Raw genomic sequence first — 17,336 nt, forward strand, 5'->3', positions numbered from 1 at the left:
TAATGATAGCTTTTATTGTCCTTTCCACTGACAATGAATATAACCCATGTTCACTGCAAAAAATGGAGAAAATGGAGAAATTCATGATGGGGAAAGCCACAATCACTCATGTGTCTACAGACTTCTAGGTGTCACCAATACTTGTATAAATACAAAATTAGGACTATATATTTTACATATTGCCTTACAACCTGTGTATTTCTCTGTCATTGCATAATTAGGTTGTAAATAACTTTCATAAGAATGTCATAAGCTTTTTTGCATGAGTTGAAATAGGCTTTGAGAAGAAAGTGAGATTCAAATGCACTAGCTATGTAACGGATGAAAAACATGGATTTGCTTATACTTCTTTTGTGATATATTTCAGTTATTTCTTTTTATTGTGTATACTAGTGCTGCAGTGACAATCTCTGTCCCCAACTTTTTTTTGCCTTTTGCATCCTTTATTTTTTTCACTGTGTTAATTTTTTAATAGAAGGATACTTGCTTTAGAGAATTTTGTTGCTTTCTGTCAGACCTCAACACGAATCAGCCAGAGGTATACATATATCCCCTCCCTTTTGAATCTCCCTTCCATCTGCCTCCCCACCCCACCCCTCTAGATTGATTCAGAGCCCCTGTTTGAGTTTCCTGGGCCACACAGCAAATTCCCGTTGGCTATCTACTGTATATATGGTAACACAAGTAACTTTTGTCTCTAACTTTTATAAATCTCTTATTTCTTTAAATTAATTTGGAGGAAAATGGAGTGTTCATTTTAAAAGCTCTTGCTAAATATTTCCCTTCATAACATTTATATACATTTACATGATCATCAGTCAGAAAATAAGAGGGTAAAACATATATTATAATCTTTGTCAATTTGGTAGATGAAAATGATACCTCACTGTCACTTGATTTTTCAGCAAAATTAATATATATGTTTAATATTTATTGGATTGGCCAAAACATTCATTCAAGTTTTTCCATTACATCTCATGGAAAAACCTGAATGAACGTTTTTAGTTTGGTTCAATCATTCAGTCCTGTCCAACTCTTTGCGACCCCATGGACTGCAGCATACCAGACTTCCCTGGCCATCACCAACTCTGGGCAAACTCATGTCCATTGAGTTGGTGATGCCATCCAGCCATCTTATCCTCTGTCATCCCCTTCTCCTCCTGCCTTCACTCTTGCCCTGATGCTGTCATGGTCTTTTTCAAGGAGTCAGTTCTTCGCATCAGGTGGCCAAAGTATTGGAGATTTAGCTTCAGCATCAGTCCCTCCAATGAATATTCAGGACTGATTTCCTTTAGGATTGACTGGTTTGATCTCTTTGCAGTCCAAGGGACTCTCAAGAGTCTTTTCCAACACCACAGTTGAAAAGCATCAGTTCTTCAGTGTTCAGCTTTGTGTATGGTCCAACTCTCACATCCATACATTACTACTGGAAAAACCATAGCCTTGACTGGACAGAACTTTGTTGGCAAAGTAATGTCTCTGCTTTTTAATATGCTGTCTAGGTTGGTCATAGAATTTTGGCCAACCCATTATTTTCTTGCTCCTTTTACGAATTATCCTTTACTCATATTTTATTTGGGAATTTCTTTTTTATGCACTCTATATATTTAGCATCACCTAGATAGATGGTTCAAATCTTGGCAGTATAAAATCCCTTTTGCTTTAGGGACCCAATCAATTACAGGAGCTTAGTGTCCCCCATGCTGATTGCCAGGAATCAGCTCATTGCAAAGCTTTCACTGTGTACTACTTCTGGGAGACCCCCGTGTAGTTCCACCACACGCTAATAAGCCTGTGATAAGCTAATAGCTAGTGACTTGCCATCACTTCCTGCTCTCTGACTGCCTCTGTCCATCTTGGTATGGCTCCCATATGTCCATGTGTACCATCAAAATGCCATATCAGGAAGCCATACAGCTGCCATCAATGATCAGGAATACTCTTAGGAGTAAACAGAGAAACTGTGTTCCCTAGGGTTAGAAAACAGTAGTGCCAATCCTGTAACCTCTGTGGATGGCTGTCCTCAGGATGCAAGAGCTTGCCAGGCTTCAGTGAGAAGATGAGTAGCCTGCAAAGAAGAGCTAGAGCCACTGTCCATATCCAGGAGCATCTGGACCCAGCTCAGGGAGCCAGATGTGCCCTGATACACAAAGACACTAAGCCTTTGTCTGTGACAAATGTTGCAAATATTTTCTTTTTTGTCGTTGTTTTTCAGTCACTAAGCTCTTTCCAATTCTTTGCAACCCCATGGACTGCAGCAAGCCAGGCTTCCCTGTCCTTCAATTCAGATTCATGTCCATTGAGTCGATGCCACACAACCATCTCATCCTCTGTCATTCCCTTCTCCTCCTGCCCTCAATCTTTCCATCATCAGGGTCTTTTCCAATGAGTTAGCTCTTCACATCATGTGGCCAAAGTATTGGAGCTTCACCTTCAGCATCAGTCCTTCCAATGAATATTCAGGGTCGATTTCCTTTAGGATTGAGTGGTTTGATCTCCTTGCAGTCCAGGAGACTCTCAAGAGCCTTTTCCAGCACCACAATTCCAAGGCATCAGTTCTTTGGTGCTCAGACTTCTTTATGACCCAAATCTCACATTCATACATGACTCCTGGAAAAACCATAGCTTTGACTTTATGGACCTTTGTCAGCAAAGTGATGTCTTTGCATTTTAACACACTGTCTAGGTTTGTCATAGCTTTCCTTCCAAGGAGCAAATTCAAATTCATGTCTATCAAGTCGATGATGTTACCCAACCATCTCGTCCTCTGCTGCTGCCTTCTCCTTTGGCCTCCAATCTTTCCCAGCATCAGGGTCTTTTCCAATGAGTCGGCTCTTTGGGTCAGGTGGCCAAAGTATTGTAGCTTTGGCTTCAGCTACAGTCCTTCTAACAAGCGTACTAAGGCTTTGTCTGTGACAAATGTTGCAAATATTTTCTCAGTTCTGTTGTAACTTATTTTTTCTTTATTTTAAATTTCTGTTGCAATTTATTGGGTTGAAGCACCTAAATTCTTCTGCCTGAACTAAAATGAGGAGCTGATTTCTTTTTATGGAAGCATGGTCCACTAGGTATTCTGAAACTCCTCCCACTGCAGAACACCAGGAAAGTCTGGATAAAAATAAACCCAACTGCTTCAAAATGCAGAGCTGTGCTCACAACAAAGCAAGGAAACTCCCAAGGGTTAAAAATAAAGAGAGAATAGAAATTCACCTGGTTGTTTTGTGGGCACCAGGGCAGGAAGCAGGTGAGGCTCACCTATCCTGATGAGCAACAGCCAGGGGGAGTAGAGTTCAAGGCCTTAGGGAACGCAGGAGGATGTGAAGACATTTCTTCCCCTTCCTCCCTCCCAAAAGGCCTTGATTGGCTATATCAAGGGAAACTGTAGGAAAGGGAAATCTGAAAGGGAAGGTGAAGCATTCACTCATCAGCAAAGAGATAATCAGTGATTTCTCCTGGGCTCATGGTGAGAAAAACTCTTCTCTTAAAAATAATAACCCTGAGATTTATTTCATGATGGTTTGGAGTTTGATTTTATTATGCATGAGATCCCCAAAGGAGAAAATTAGCAACAACAGAAACAGCCGCAGTCTGATATCACTCCTGGGATTTCTAAAACTTTCTACAAGGGACATATTTTAATTCAGGACACTCAGGGTTTTCATAGCTAAAGACCCACTGAGCACAAACTCACCATCTAAATTTAAAAAATCACAAAAGAACAATCTATAATACCATGTGCACAAGTCAGCAGAAAATATAGATTCAGAACCTAGAAAAATAGGATACTGAGGACAAAATTAGCATACTTGGGATGACTAATGCCACAAGAGAAAGCAGAAAGTAAGCTCAATATTGTTACAAAAAGACCATGTACATTCTAATAATGAAAACCATGCCTGTTGGAAATAAAAGCTTCAGGGGCAAGTTAAAATAAGGAGTTAAGCCGGATGTATTCAAAATGAGAACTTTGAGCAGTTACTAAACATGTGTTCACTTGATTTAATATCATTTCCCACAGAAGAAGTGCCTGTCCCAGCATCACCCAAGGAGGATGCCTCCTCTCTGGGAACAGAGGGAAGATCAAATTACAGTGGAGGAGGAGATGACCCTAACACTTTACATAAGGAGTTTCCTACAATTCCCTCATTGGCAGTATAGACAATACTCTAGAGAAGAGAGACTTAGAGGTTAAAAAAAAAATTATAGTTGTCCTGCAATTATAGCTATAAACTAATTGCAGGTTGTTTTATAAATATTTATGTTGCACATTAAAAAAGATTCCATAATGTGGCAGAGGCCACTCAAGTTCCACAGTATCAACTTCCTTTCCTTCTCAAGCAATAAAAACCTTGAGTTTTGTCTGGGCACTAAGCCATGCTGAAAAATGAGTTTATTCTTGAGATATAATTCTGAATAATAGGATTGCACAGAAATGATGTGTGAAATCTCCAGGGATGTAGCATCCTCGTTCTGCCTCCTCACGGGTGGTAAGAAATGTTGGGTCATGAAGACCAGAGAATTAACAAGGCGCGATGCGGAGACCAGGAGAAAGGGGCCTGGGGTTGGTAACCTTGTGGAACAGACACAGCAGGTCAGATTGTATGCGAGAAAGAAGTCGACGTCTAAATCGTCCCACGTTTGGATGAATCTATAGAGCAGAATTCTATTCCTGGAAGCGCAAGTTTGCCTTTGTTAGAACCTTAAATTGATGTCATTGTCTTAGAGGAAACATTCTGATAGCAGGTGGCAAAGACACAGATCATGGTGGCAGGAAAGCTAGTGAAGCTTGTGCGCTGATGAGACATCCGGTGACACTGTCTTCTGCAGGATCCCGGTTGCAGAACACATGCTGTCACTGCCATCACCACCATTCAGGGAAATGATCAGAAAATCCAGGATGCCGGTGTGTCCTGGCAGCTGCTTGAGATGTTAGAGAGACCAATTAAGACAAGAGCCATCAGACGTTAAGCAAAACTGGAAGGACCTCAGCTCTGCCATGCCACATTCTGTCTTGAAGAAGACACTCACTTATTTGTAGACAACTGGGTTGACTAAGGGTCCTCCTGGGACTTTGTAAGGCTGATAAATACAGCCTCTACCCCAAACTGAGACCGTGAGCAGAGGCAGCTCAGAGAAGGCTGCAAGGGCAAGAGATCATAGGTTGTTCTCATGCTCCTTAAATAAGGCATTCCTGTTAGGTACCACTAATGGTAAAGAACCTCCCTACCAATGCAGGAGACCTAACAGATATGGGTCCAATCCCTGGCTCGGGAAGATCCCTAGAGGAGGAAATGCCAACCCACTCCAGTATTCTTTCCTGTAGAATGCTACGGGCAGAGGAGGCTGGAGGGCTACAGCCCATAGGATCGCAAAGAGTCGAACGTGACTGAAGCAACTTAGCATGCAGCATGCATGTCAGACAATGGGAGACCAGAACAAGGGAATTTCCTTATGTTGTTTCGTCACTTAGTTGTGTCTGACTCTTTGAGACCCCATGGACTGTAGTCCACAAGGCTCCTCTGTCCATGGGATTCTCTAGGCTAGAATACTGAAGTCGGTTGCCATTTCCTTCTCCAGGGGATCTTCCGGACCCAGGGATCAAACCTGTGTCTCTTGCATTAGCAGGCAGATTCTTAACCAACTGTGCCACCTTGGAAGCTTCTTTCCTTAAGACACCCTCAAAGTAGTCACCATTTATTTGAAAAGATTTTTGGCAGAGCACAGAGGTAAGGAAATAAAAATGCTGAATTTTAAGGTTGAAAAAGGTGTTGTCAAGGCAGTCACAAGACGATCCTGCATACGTAAGTGATCATTGACCCACTGTCAACCTGCTGGGGGCTGGGCTCGCCCCAGCTGGATAGCACAGGCTAAGACACCAGCAAGGCTCTCCCAGGAAACAAAGCCATGGAAGACACGGACCAGGATCTCCTTCCAGAGACCTATGCCCAGTGCGGCCAGACAAAGGGACCAAGGTGCTGACTCCACTACCTGGCCAGGAACTCTTCAGAGGGATTTGCTTACTAGTAACAAACAGCTTTCCTCCCTTATGGCAGAAAGTGAAGAGGAACTAAAGCGTCTCGATGAAGGCAAAAGAGGAGAGTAAAAAAGCTGGCTTAACATGCAACATTCAAAAATCTAAGATAATGGCATCCGGCTCCATCACTTCATGGCAAATAGATGGGGAAGCAACGGAAACAGTGACAGATTTTATTTTCTTGGGCTCCAAAATCACTGCAGATGGTGACTGCATCCATGAAATGAAAAGATGCTTGGTCCTTGGAAGAAAAGCTATGACAAACCTGGACAGCATATTAAAAAGTAGAGACATTACTTTACTGACAAAGGTCCACATAATCAAAGCTATGGTTTTTCCAGTAGTCATGTATGGATGTGAGAGTTGGAACACAAAGAAGGCTGAGTGCCAAAGAACTGATGCTTTTGAACTGTGGTGTTGGAGAAGACTCTTGAGAGTCCTTTGGATTGCAAAAAGATCAAACCAGTCCGTCCTAAAGGAAATCAATCCTGAATACTCATTGGAAGAACTGATGCTGAAGCTCCAACACTTTGGCCTCCTGATGTGAAGAGCCGACTTACTGGAAAAGACCCTGATGCTGGGAAAGATTGAAGGCAGGAGTAGAAGGGGAGGACAGAGGATGAGATGGTTGGATGGCATCATAAACTCAATGGACATGAGTTTGAGCAAGCTCCGGGAGACAGTGAAGGACAGGGAAGCCTGGTGTGCTGCAGTCCATGGGATCAAGAAGAGTCAGACGTGACCGAGCGACTGAACAGCAACAACAAAGAACCAGTAGCTTCTGCTTGCCTTCCATTGAGAGATTTTTTTTCTCATTGAAGTTTTCTGTTTCTACTTTACCATTGCACACTAAATGCAATGGATGGGCAGAAATTTATCTTTTAATTTACACTTGCTAGACTGAGGGGCCCACGCCTGGACCTGGTGGAGGCAGCACATGTTTGGAGGCAAAAGTGAAGTGAAAGAGAAAGTCGCTTAGTCGTGTCTGACTCTTTGTGACCCCATGGACTATACAGTCCACGGAATTCTCCAGGCCAGAATACTAGAGTGGGTAGCCTTTCCCTTCTCCAGGGGATCTTCCCAACCCAGGTCTCCCGCACTGCCGGGATAGAACTCAGGTCTCCCGCACTGCAGGAAGATTCTTTATCAGCTGAGCCACAAGGGAAGCCCAAGAATATTTGGAGGTGAGCACAGTGACAATATGGGATCACCCGCCTAGGGTAGGGGTTGAGTGTATCCTCACATGACAAGATGAATGTGTGTGTGTGCTGAATCACTTCAGTTGTGTTTGACTCTTCACGGCTCCATGGACTGTAGCCCACCAGGCTCCTCTGTCCATGGAGATTCTCCAGGCAAGAATACTGGAGTGGGTTGCTGTGCCCTCCTCCAGGGGATCTTCCCAACCCAGGGATCAAACACACATCTTTTGCATCTCCTGAATTGGTAGGTGGGTTCTTTTACCACTAGCACCACCTGGAAATCCTGAGAAGTTGATTAGACATAGATGTTTGGATGGCCAGAAAGGCCAACAAGGCAAAACTAAGACAAAAAGCAAGAGTCATTGTTGCATCAAGAGTATATAATTCCATACACTATATAGCTTGGCACATGGATCCCCAGAATCAAGATCTGACCTTGTTAAGAAGTTCCAGCCAAGGTCATGTGTATGTGGGCTCCAGGGCATGTCCCCATGGGAAAGAGTATGCCTTCCCTTTCTCTTCCCCTCCTTTGTTTCATAGCTAGATTTTTTGGGTGATGGTTAACCATGCTGGTTCATGAAGACATAGGAAGCCCACCAGGGATGGGCCTGGAGAGGAACCAGGTCCCAAGAGGAATTTAGGAAGCACTGTATCATCGCCCTGACTTTTCCTTTGCCTCCAGTGTTTAAGCCCCTGTTATTTTGGGTCTCTGTCACTGGAACTCAATTAAATCCTCATTACCACACGTGGCTAGGTTCTTTCTTGAATAATTCTTTCATGGTGTTTGTACAATGTGTTGTTGACAGATCCAAGTAAACTATGAAATATCTGAAAATGGAGGACTAAGTTCAAATGGAGAGCCAAACAATCATTATGGACGTGTGTGAGCCTGTGCCTATACACATCCATTGGAAGGTGAAGCAGCGAGCGGTAACTACAGCTCCTTTCCTGTGAGGAATTAATGGGAAGAGTGGAGCACAGGGGCAGGGCAGTGGGGACTGGTTTGTGGGCCAGGAGGCTGAGCATCAGATGTCGCTGTGTCCCCAGCTGGCTCTGTGAATCCGAGAGGGACACATAATCACTCCAGCCCTCAGTGTCTTTGACTGTGCGATGAAGTTCAAGATCAACGATCTCGAAAATCCCTTTTGGCTCTCAAATCTTATCTTGACATTAACAAAGTCATATTAATTTTGCAGTTGCCTAATCTGCAATTATACATTCTCGCCTTCAACTCCATCTGTTTGCCGACCTCGCGAATGGCAGCCATTAAATGGGGAACAAAAATGCTTAGAAGTGAAGTTTGCTGCTTTTGTTATGAAATAAAATGAAAGTGCTGAGCATGTTCTGTCAGTTCAAATGAACATTTGGGTGCAGGAAGACCGTGATGCTTGTGTGCCAAAGACTAGGAGCAATCTCTTCACTCTGCTGCGTTCAGTTGTTTTTCTCCCCCCAGAATTGCTGAGGGGTGGAGAGGGAGAAAGAAAAGTCATGCTTTGAAACCAAAGGAGAAGCTTTTTCCTTTTAATTAAAATATCGGGGTGGCCAAAAAGTTAGTTCGAGTAGGTGCTTAAGCTGTTACGAAAAACTGGAATGAACACACTCCTTTGTGGCCAACACACTATTTCAGAGAACATCTAGATTTCTCACCTGTTTTTCTAAATAAAGGGAACTGGGAGACCCTGATGCCCCTAAGGTTTGGCCAGGGCACTGAAATCTGTAAGTGATTTGCTCCTTGTCATACTTATCTGGCTACTTACCCAGAGGGAGAGTCACCTGGGCAGGTACGCTGTGCTCGAGTTATTTCTAGACAGGTCCAGTCAGCCTCATCCCAGTCTTGGAGCTATAAGATCTGTTGCTGCCTAGATTGCTAATGCCTTTTGTGAAATAAATAACCTACAACTCTTTGGTCTCCAATCTCCAAGGACTACCTTGACAGGCAAAGGCTTCTTATGGAGAATCACAACTCAGAGCAAGCTACATCTTTTGTGACTTGGACAAAACTCAGGACTTGTCTTAAAATGTAGATTTTCCTTAAATTTGCAAAGTGGGCAAAATGAGCTCGTCCACCACACACATGACGTCCTCACACTAGGGCCTGCTATGCTCTGACTTTGAGCAGTTTATCCAAGTCCTCAGGATTTTTGTCACATTCACTAGGGCCTGCTACGCTCTGACTTTGAGCAGTTTATCCAAATCCTTAGGATTTTTGTCACATTAAAAAATTGCTGGCAATAATCTAACGCAGCACTGGACTCACTCATTTTGCTTTCACTCTACAAGAAAATAGTTTCAAACTCCTTGTAACATGAGCCACTATGCTGGGTACTGTGAATACCAAGAAGATAAAATCTGGTTCAGATTTGAAGAGCTGATGTTCCTGAAAACAAAATTCCTGAGAATAAAGACTGCAAGGGGAAGGAGTTGATAGCGGTTTAGTCATAAGAATGGTAAGATTTTACGGCAAATCTGATTTACCCACAGAAGATAACATGAAGGCTGTGTGATGCTAAGATTCCTGTAGGCTATCATTCTCAAGGGGTGGTACCCAGACCCACAGCATCAGTATCACCTGGAAACAGATTAAAGATGCCGTCTTGGACCTCACCCAGGACCTACTGAATAAGACACTTGGAAGGGTGTTGAACACCAGTTTGATTTTTAACAAATTATCCCAATGATTCTGAGGCATGTTCAAATTTGAGCACCCCTGGGATCAACCACCTGGGAGCCAAAGATGGGTCTCCATTTGCTTTTGTAGATGATATGCTGTAATCCAGTTGCTAAATTGTGCCCCACCCTTTGCAACTCGAAGAACTGTCACACACCAGGCTTCCTTGTCCTTCATTACTTCCTGGAGTTTGCTCAAACTCAATGTCCGTTGAGTTGGTGATGCCATCCAACCATCTCATCCTCTATTTCCACCCTTCTCCACTTGCTCTCAAATTTCCCAGCATCAGGGTCTTTTCCAACAAGTAGACTCTTCACATCAGGTGGCTGAAGGAATTGGAGCTTCAGCTTCAGCATCAGTCCTTCCAATGAATATTCAGTGTTGACTTTCTTTAGGACTGCCTGGTTTGATCTCCTTGCTGTTCAAGGGACTCTCAAGTGTCTTCTCCAGCACCACAATTCGAAAGCATCAATTCTTTGGTGCTCAGCCTTCTTTATGGTCCACTTCTCACATCAGTACCTGACTTACTGAAAAAAAACCATAACTTTGACTATATGGACCTTTGTTGGCAAAGCAATGTCTCTACTTTTTAATAAGTGTTCAGTTCAGTTCAGTCACTCAGTGGTGTCCGACTCTTTGCGACCCCATGAACCGCAGTACTCCAGGCCTCCCTGTCCATCACCAACTCCCGGAGTCCACCCAAACCCATGTCCATCGAGTCAGTGATGCCATCCAACCATCTCATCCTCTGTCCTGCCCTTCTCCTCCTGCTCTCAATCTTTCCCAGCATCACAGTCTTTTCAAATGAGTCAGTTCTTCATATCATGTGGCCAAAGTACTGGAGTTTCAGCTTCAACATCAGTCCTTCCAATGCACACCCAGGACTGATCTCCTTTAACATGGACTGGTTGGATCTCCTTGCAGTCCAAGGGACTCTCAAGAGTCTTCTCCAACACCACAGTTTGAAAGCATCAATTCTTTAGTGCTCAGCCTTCTTTATAGTCCAACTCTCACATCCATATATGACTACTGGAAAAACCATAGCCTTGACTAGACGGACCTTTGTTGGCAAAGTAATGTCTCTGCTTTTTAATATGTTGTCCAGGTTGGTAATAACTTTTCTTCCAAGGAGCAAGCATCTTTTAATTTCATGGCTGCAATCACCATCTGCAGTGATTTTGGTGCCCAGAAAAATAAAGTCAGCCACTGTTTCCACTGTTTCCCCATCTATTTGCCATGAAGTGATGGGACCGGATGCCATGATCTTAGTTTTCTGAATGTTAAGCTTTAAGCCAACTTTTTCACTCTCCTCTTTCACTTTCATCAAGAGGCTCTTTAGTTCCTCTTCACTTTCTGCCATAAGGGTGGTGTCATCTGTATATCTGAGGTTGTTGATATTTCTCCCGGCAATCTTGACTCCAGCTTGTGATTCCTCCAGCCCAGTGTTTCTCATGATGTACTCTGCATAGAAGTTAAATAAGCAGGGTGACAATATACAGCCTTGACGTACTCCATTTCCTATTTGGAACCAGTCTGTTGTTCCATGTCCAGTTCTAACTGTTGCTTCCTGACCTGCATACAGGTTTCTCAAGAGGCAGGACAGGTGGTCTGGTACTCCCATCTCTTTCAGAATTTTCCACAGTTTATTGTGATCCACACAGTCAAAGGCATAGTCAATAAAGCAGAAATAGATGCTTTTCTGGAACTCTCTTGCTTTTTCGATGATCCAGTAGATGTTGGCAATTTGATCTCTGGTTCCTCTGCCTTTTCTAAAATCAGCTTGAACATCAGGAAGTTCACGGTTAATGTGTTGCTGAAGCCTGGCTTGGAGAATTTTAAGCATTACTTTACTAGCATGTGAGATGAATGTAATTGTGCTGTAGTTTGAGCATTCTTTGGCATTGCCTTTCTTTGGGATTGGAATGAAAACTGACCTTTTCCAGTCCTGTGGCCACTGCTGAGTCTTCCAAATCTGCTGGCATATTGAGTGCAGCACTTTTACAGTGTCATCTTTCAGGATTTGAAATATGTCAACTGGAATTCCATCACCTCCACTAGCTTTGTTCATAGTGATGCTTCCTAAGGCCCAATTGACTTCACATTCCAGGATGTCTGGCTCTAGGTGAGTGATCACACCATGGTGATTATCTGGGTTGTGAAGATCTTTTTTGTACAGTTCTTCTGTGTATTCTTTTCACCTCTTATTAATATCTTCTGCTTCTGTTAGATCCATGCACAAGGCTCTGTGGAACAGAAGAGAAGGCAGGCAATCCTGCCTACTCAGGGGAGCTGCAGGAGCTCGGTGGAGGCTGGCAGGGGTGGTATCATTTTCCAGGAGCAAGGTACCTGCAGGCCATTTCCTACCCACCCTAGAGCCTGACGTGTCTCCCTGTGGTGAGCAGGCATGATATCATCACCTGGGGGGCAGGGAAAGGTGAAATGAATATTATTTCAGCTCATGTGCTTGTGTGATTAAAGAATCATGTCTGTGCTGGTTGAGCTGAGAAGTTAGGCTAGAGGGAGGGTAAACAAGGGTCAGAGGGATCTTGGTGCTACTCAGAGGGGAATCCTGTCTCATTTCATGTCCCTAAGAAGTTGCTTTCACTCATGCACAAAGCTGCAAAATCTGATCCTCATGGAAAAGTATGTATATGTGTTTGTGTGAGAGACAGAGAGAGACAGAGACTGAGAGAGAGAAGACAGAGGCTTCCATAATATAAGCAATCTCTAAAGTAATAATCAAGGCAACAAACATTTTGCAGGATATGTTATAGATGAGCCAAAATATTTTATAGTTGATATTTTAATGATATTTTAATGAATCTTTTGGGCAAGCTGAGCAAATATTAAGAATCTGCTCTGATTATATAAGATTCTAAACAGAAAAACATGTTCTTGATAGAGTTTAGTAGGAAAGGAGTTGCTACACAGGCTGCTCAGTGCAAGAATTCTAGAAGCTTAGGGATGGACAGAAAAACACTCCCAATAGAGGTACTCCAGCCTTTGTTCTACAGGATCACTTCTTCCTCGGGACAATCAGAACCACTCATGCTTTAGAGATAGGTGAGCTTTTGTACTGGCAATAACCCAAGTCAGTACAGATTGTGTTTCAGACTCACCCAGGGAGATTTTTCAAAAATCACAGGTCTGGACTAAGCCCCTAGAGACTTATTCACTGGGTTGATGGTCAGCCTGGGCTTGTGCTTGTTTGCAGACTTCTCGGTTATTTCTCATTAGTCACATGGGTTAAGGGTGGTGATGACCAGTTCTTTCTAGAAGAGATACTGGAGATTAATATCAAATTCCATTGTATATGGTTATTCAGGTTTACTGTGTTGAAACTTGCTTGGGAAGTTTAGTGGAAAAAGGATGGCATTTGGGGGCCAACCATTCTGGGTTCCTCTGGCTATTAGTCTGTGAGTGTCTTCTTAGAAGTTCATTCTCACTGGACCACATTTTCAAACCCTGTAAAATGCAGAAGATGGTGCCCTTTCCTCATGGCTGTTGTCTGCCGACCCGCCTGTGTCACCTTGCCTCATTCACTGAGGACTCCTCTGGGGGATTCAACATCTACACTGATCACACATGTAAGATGCTGACCTTCTGTTCTACGACCCATCTGTCATCCCCCTGCCTTCAACAACCACTAATTTTTCCACCTGGGCTCCCCATTGCCATGGAAACACCATGATGCAATGCATGCCCTCATTCTACTCTTCCCCCACAACTTCTTCTGCTTCCCTTTCAAGGGGACCCCTTGACACGATTCCTTAACTGTATCTTGTCCTCCAGTCCATGGACACCGTGACTTTTGTCTGCACGTCCTCCTTAGTTGGCTCCCATTGCAGGACCATGCTTAAAGCCACTTCCTTGTAAACATCTTCAGTTTTCCTGCTTTTCCCTTTTTCTATTGCTTGGGGAAACTGTTTCCTGGTCAGATCCAATTGTTGGCCTTCCTCATGCCAGTGCCTGAGCTGCTGAACTTTGCAGGACAAAACCCCACTGGCCTGGGGATGGGGTTCCGTTAGGATGCCGACCACCGGCTTCGGTTGTCTTTCAAGGCAGCATGGAGATCCCAGCAAGTGTGTCTTCCTGATTTCCAAGATGCCGATTTCACAGCTTCTCTTTTCTAAACTTCATACCCTCTTTCTCCCCGCAACCCGAACCTGCCATCATACTTCATTAGGAAAACAAAAGTTATCAGAAGGACAGGCCTGCATGTGTACAACAAAACTTCCACTCCTGCTGTGTCTGCTCTCTCCCTGGACCTCTCTACTATGACAATGCGGAGACAAACTCCGGCTCTCTCCAAACAAATTCTATTGTCTCTTGTCTTTCCAAGACCTTCATTCCTGGGGCTATCTTGTTTCATCTACTGCATAGGCAATTTCTCTCTGGCTATGAAGGTATTTCAATCAATATATAAACACGCTTCGAATGACCCACTTTAAAAAAATAGCCCTCTGTGCTCATCTCTCTCCAGCTGCTACCAGTCCTTTTGTTCCTCTCTAGGACAAAACTGCTCTAATGAGCTCTCTGCCTACTTTCTACACTTCCTTACTTCCCATTAACCTTCTTTATTGAATGATGAAATCTTCTGAGCATACAGAAAAAGATAGTAATCTAATGAACACCCACCCAACCAGCTTTATATAATTTTAACCTTTCTCCTTGGAAGAAAAGTTATGACCAACCTAGACAGCATATTGAAAAGCAGAGACATTACTTTGCCAACAAAGGTCCGTCTAGTCAAGGCTATGGTTTTCCTGTGGTCATGTATGGATGTGAGAATTGGACTGTGAAGAAAGTTGAGTGCTGAAGAATTGATGCTTTTGAACTGTGGTGTTGGGTAAGACTCTTGAGAGTCCCTCGGACTGCAAGGACATCCAACCAGTCCATTCTAAAGGAGATCAGCCCTGGGTGTTCTTTGGAAGGAATGATACTAAAGCTGAAACTCCAGTACTTTGGCCACCTTATGTGAAGAGTTGACTCATTGAAAAAGAGTCTGCTGCTGGGAGGGATTGGGGGCAGGAGGAGAAGGGGATGACAGAGGATGAGATGGCTGGATGGCATCACTGACTTGATGGACATGAGTTTGAGTGAACTCTGGGGGTTGGTGATGGATGGGGAGGCCTGGTGTGCTGTGATTCATGGGGTCGCAAAGCGTCGGATATGACTGAGCGACTGAACTGAACCTTTCTCAATATTTGCCTTGTTTCTTATTTTCTTGAATCTCTGAAAACAGATTCACAGGTAAACACTGTGTCCTGTGTTTATCTTTCCACCATCATGCATTTCATCAGAAGTGTAGTGCTGAGCATTTCTGCTGCTATTATACATACTGTGTATGTATCCATACATTATACAGATATTTGGGGTTTGAATACTTTATATAACCTAGCAGTATGTGGCCTGTTCTCTGCAACTTTGCCAACTGGGCTGCACAGAATGTACGTTTTCAGCTTTATAAGAGTGGCCAAAATGCTTTCCCAAGTGATTGCACCAATTTACACCTCTAAAGTTCCCCTTGTCAACATGTGGTAACAGTTGGTATTGCCAGACTTTTTCATTATTGCCAATCTGATCCGTTTTCCGTGGTGCCATGTTGCTTTAAATAAATTTCCATAATTGTTAAGGAGGTCATTAGTCTACTCTTAGGTTTATTGGTCGGTGAGCTTCCTGTTTCATTTGCACACTTTTCCTTTGCTTCCTCTTTCTCCATTGGATGGTTAGGAGTTAGAGAATATGTATATTCTGTCTACCATCTTTCGTCATTTGTATGAACGGAAAATCCTCCCAGGCTGTGGCTTGCTTTTAAGTCGTATTTTGTCATTCGGAAGTTCCAAACTTTAACGTTGTTTGCGGTATTGACTTTTTTTTTTTCTTTAAGGCTGATATTTGTATCTTATTTTGAAAACTGCCTTCTCTACCCAGAGGTCATATAGATAGATACATGTTTTCCTAAACGTGTTAATGTTTTGTTTCTCAGTTTGGCTTTAATCTACTTTGAAGTTATCGGTATGAATGGCTTGAGGGAAGTATCTGATTCGGTGTTTTTTGCATCAAAGCGGTCAATTGTCTTAAACACACTTGAGCCCTACCTCTGCCCAGGGAGCCCCCTGGTCACAGTCATGGATGGTATATGTTGGGTCTGTTTATGGGCCCTCTGTTTCACTGTTCTCTTGGTCTCTCCCTGTGACAATGCATCAATGCCCTAACTCTTACAACTTTATGAACAGGATTGGTAGTTTACAATCTCACCTGCTATGTTCATTTTTTACATAAATTTCTTAACCACTCCTAAATGTTTGCTCTTGCCTTGGGAGATCCATTGTAAGGTCTACCCAAGTTCCATACAGCCAGCCTCATTGGAACTCCACTGTATTTAAGGATAAATTTGGGGAGCATGGACCTTTTGAAACAAATATATCATCTTGAAGATATTATTACTGAATCATTCTACTTATAAATGTGATATAGAATTACTTTATTTAGGACTTCTTTGGGTGCTAAGTCACTTCAGTAGTGTTCGATTCTGTGCGATCCCATGGACTGTAGCCCACCAGGCTCCTGGGTCCATGGGATTCTCCAGGCAAGAATACTGGAGTGGATTGCCATTTCCTTCTCCATAGGACTTCTTTAGGACCCTTAAATTTAGTTTTATAAGTTTTCCACAAAGGTCCAACATATCGTTTGCTGACATTATTCTTAAGTAAAAAATCAATGATTTTGATTATTGTTATCTTTTCTAAATTATATTTTCTCATATTTGCTGCGGGCTTATGGGAACACAATTGATTTGTGTGTTGAGATTCTATCTAGCAATCTTGCAGAACTTTCCTTTCATTCTAATTATTTATCTGCAGATGTTTTTAAGTGGTTTTACTGGAGACACTTGTATGGTCTGCAATTTAAAGTTTGTTCCTCTCTTTTCAACCACTGTTTCTGCATTGAATAGAAGTGTTGATATGTGCACACTTGTCTTGAGCTTCTCTTTCAAGTAAATAGTTCTTTCACAATGAAGCGTCAAGTATTTTGTTAATTTTTTTTGTAGACAGTCTATTAGGTTAGATAAATTCCTTTTCGTTACTAATCTAATAGCTAACAGGTTTTGTGCTTTTTTAAAATGAAAATACATGTTGGATTTTATCAAAGCATATTATGTGGTTACTGAAATTGTTACCCCATCCAAGGTCACTCTACTATCGTCTTTCCTGCCATCCACAGGTGGACATGATTCTGAATAAAGGTCCTTTGGCTTAACAGTCAGGCAAAGGGGCAGGATTCTCTGAGGCAGGTTATTTTTCACCTCATGCGAAGTTGACTCATTGGAAAAGACTCTGATGCTGGGAGGGATTGAGGGCAGGAGGAGAAGGGGACGACAGAGGATGAGATGGCTGGATGGCATCATGGACTCAATGGACGTGAGTTTGAG

The sequence above is a fragment of the Bos indicus x Bos taurus genome, chromosome 20 (genome assembly GCF_003369695.1).
Source record: "Bos indicus x Bos taurus breed Angus x Brahman F1 hybrid chromosome 20, Bos_hybrid_MaternalHap_v2.0, whole genome shotgun sequence".
NCBI classification, from domain to species: Eukaryota; Metazoa; Chordata; class Mammalia; order Artiodactyla; family Bovidae; genus Bos; species Bos indicus x Bos taurus.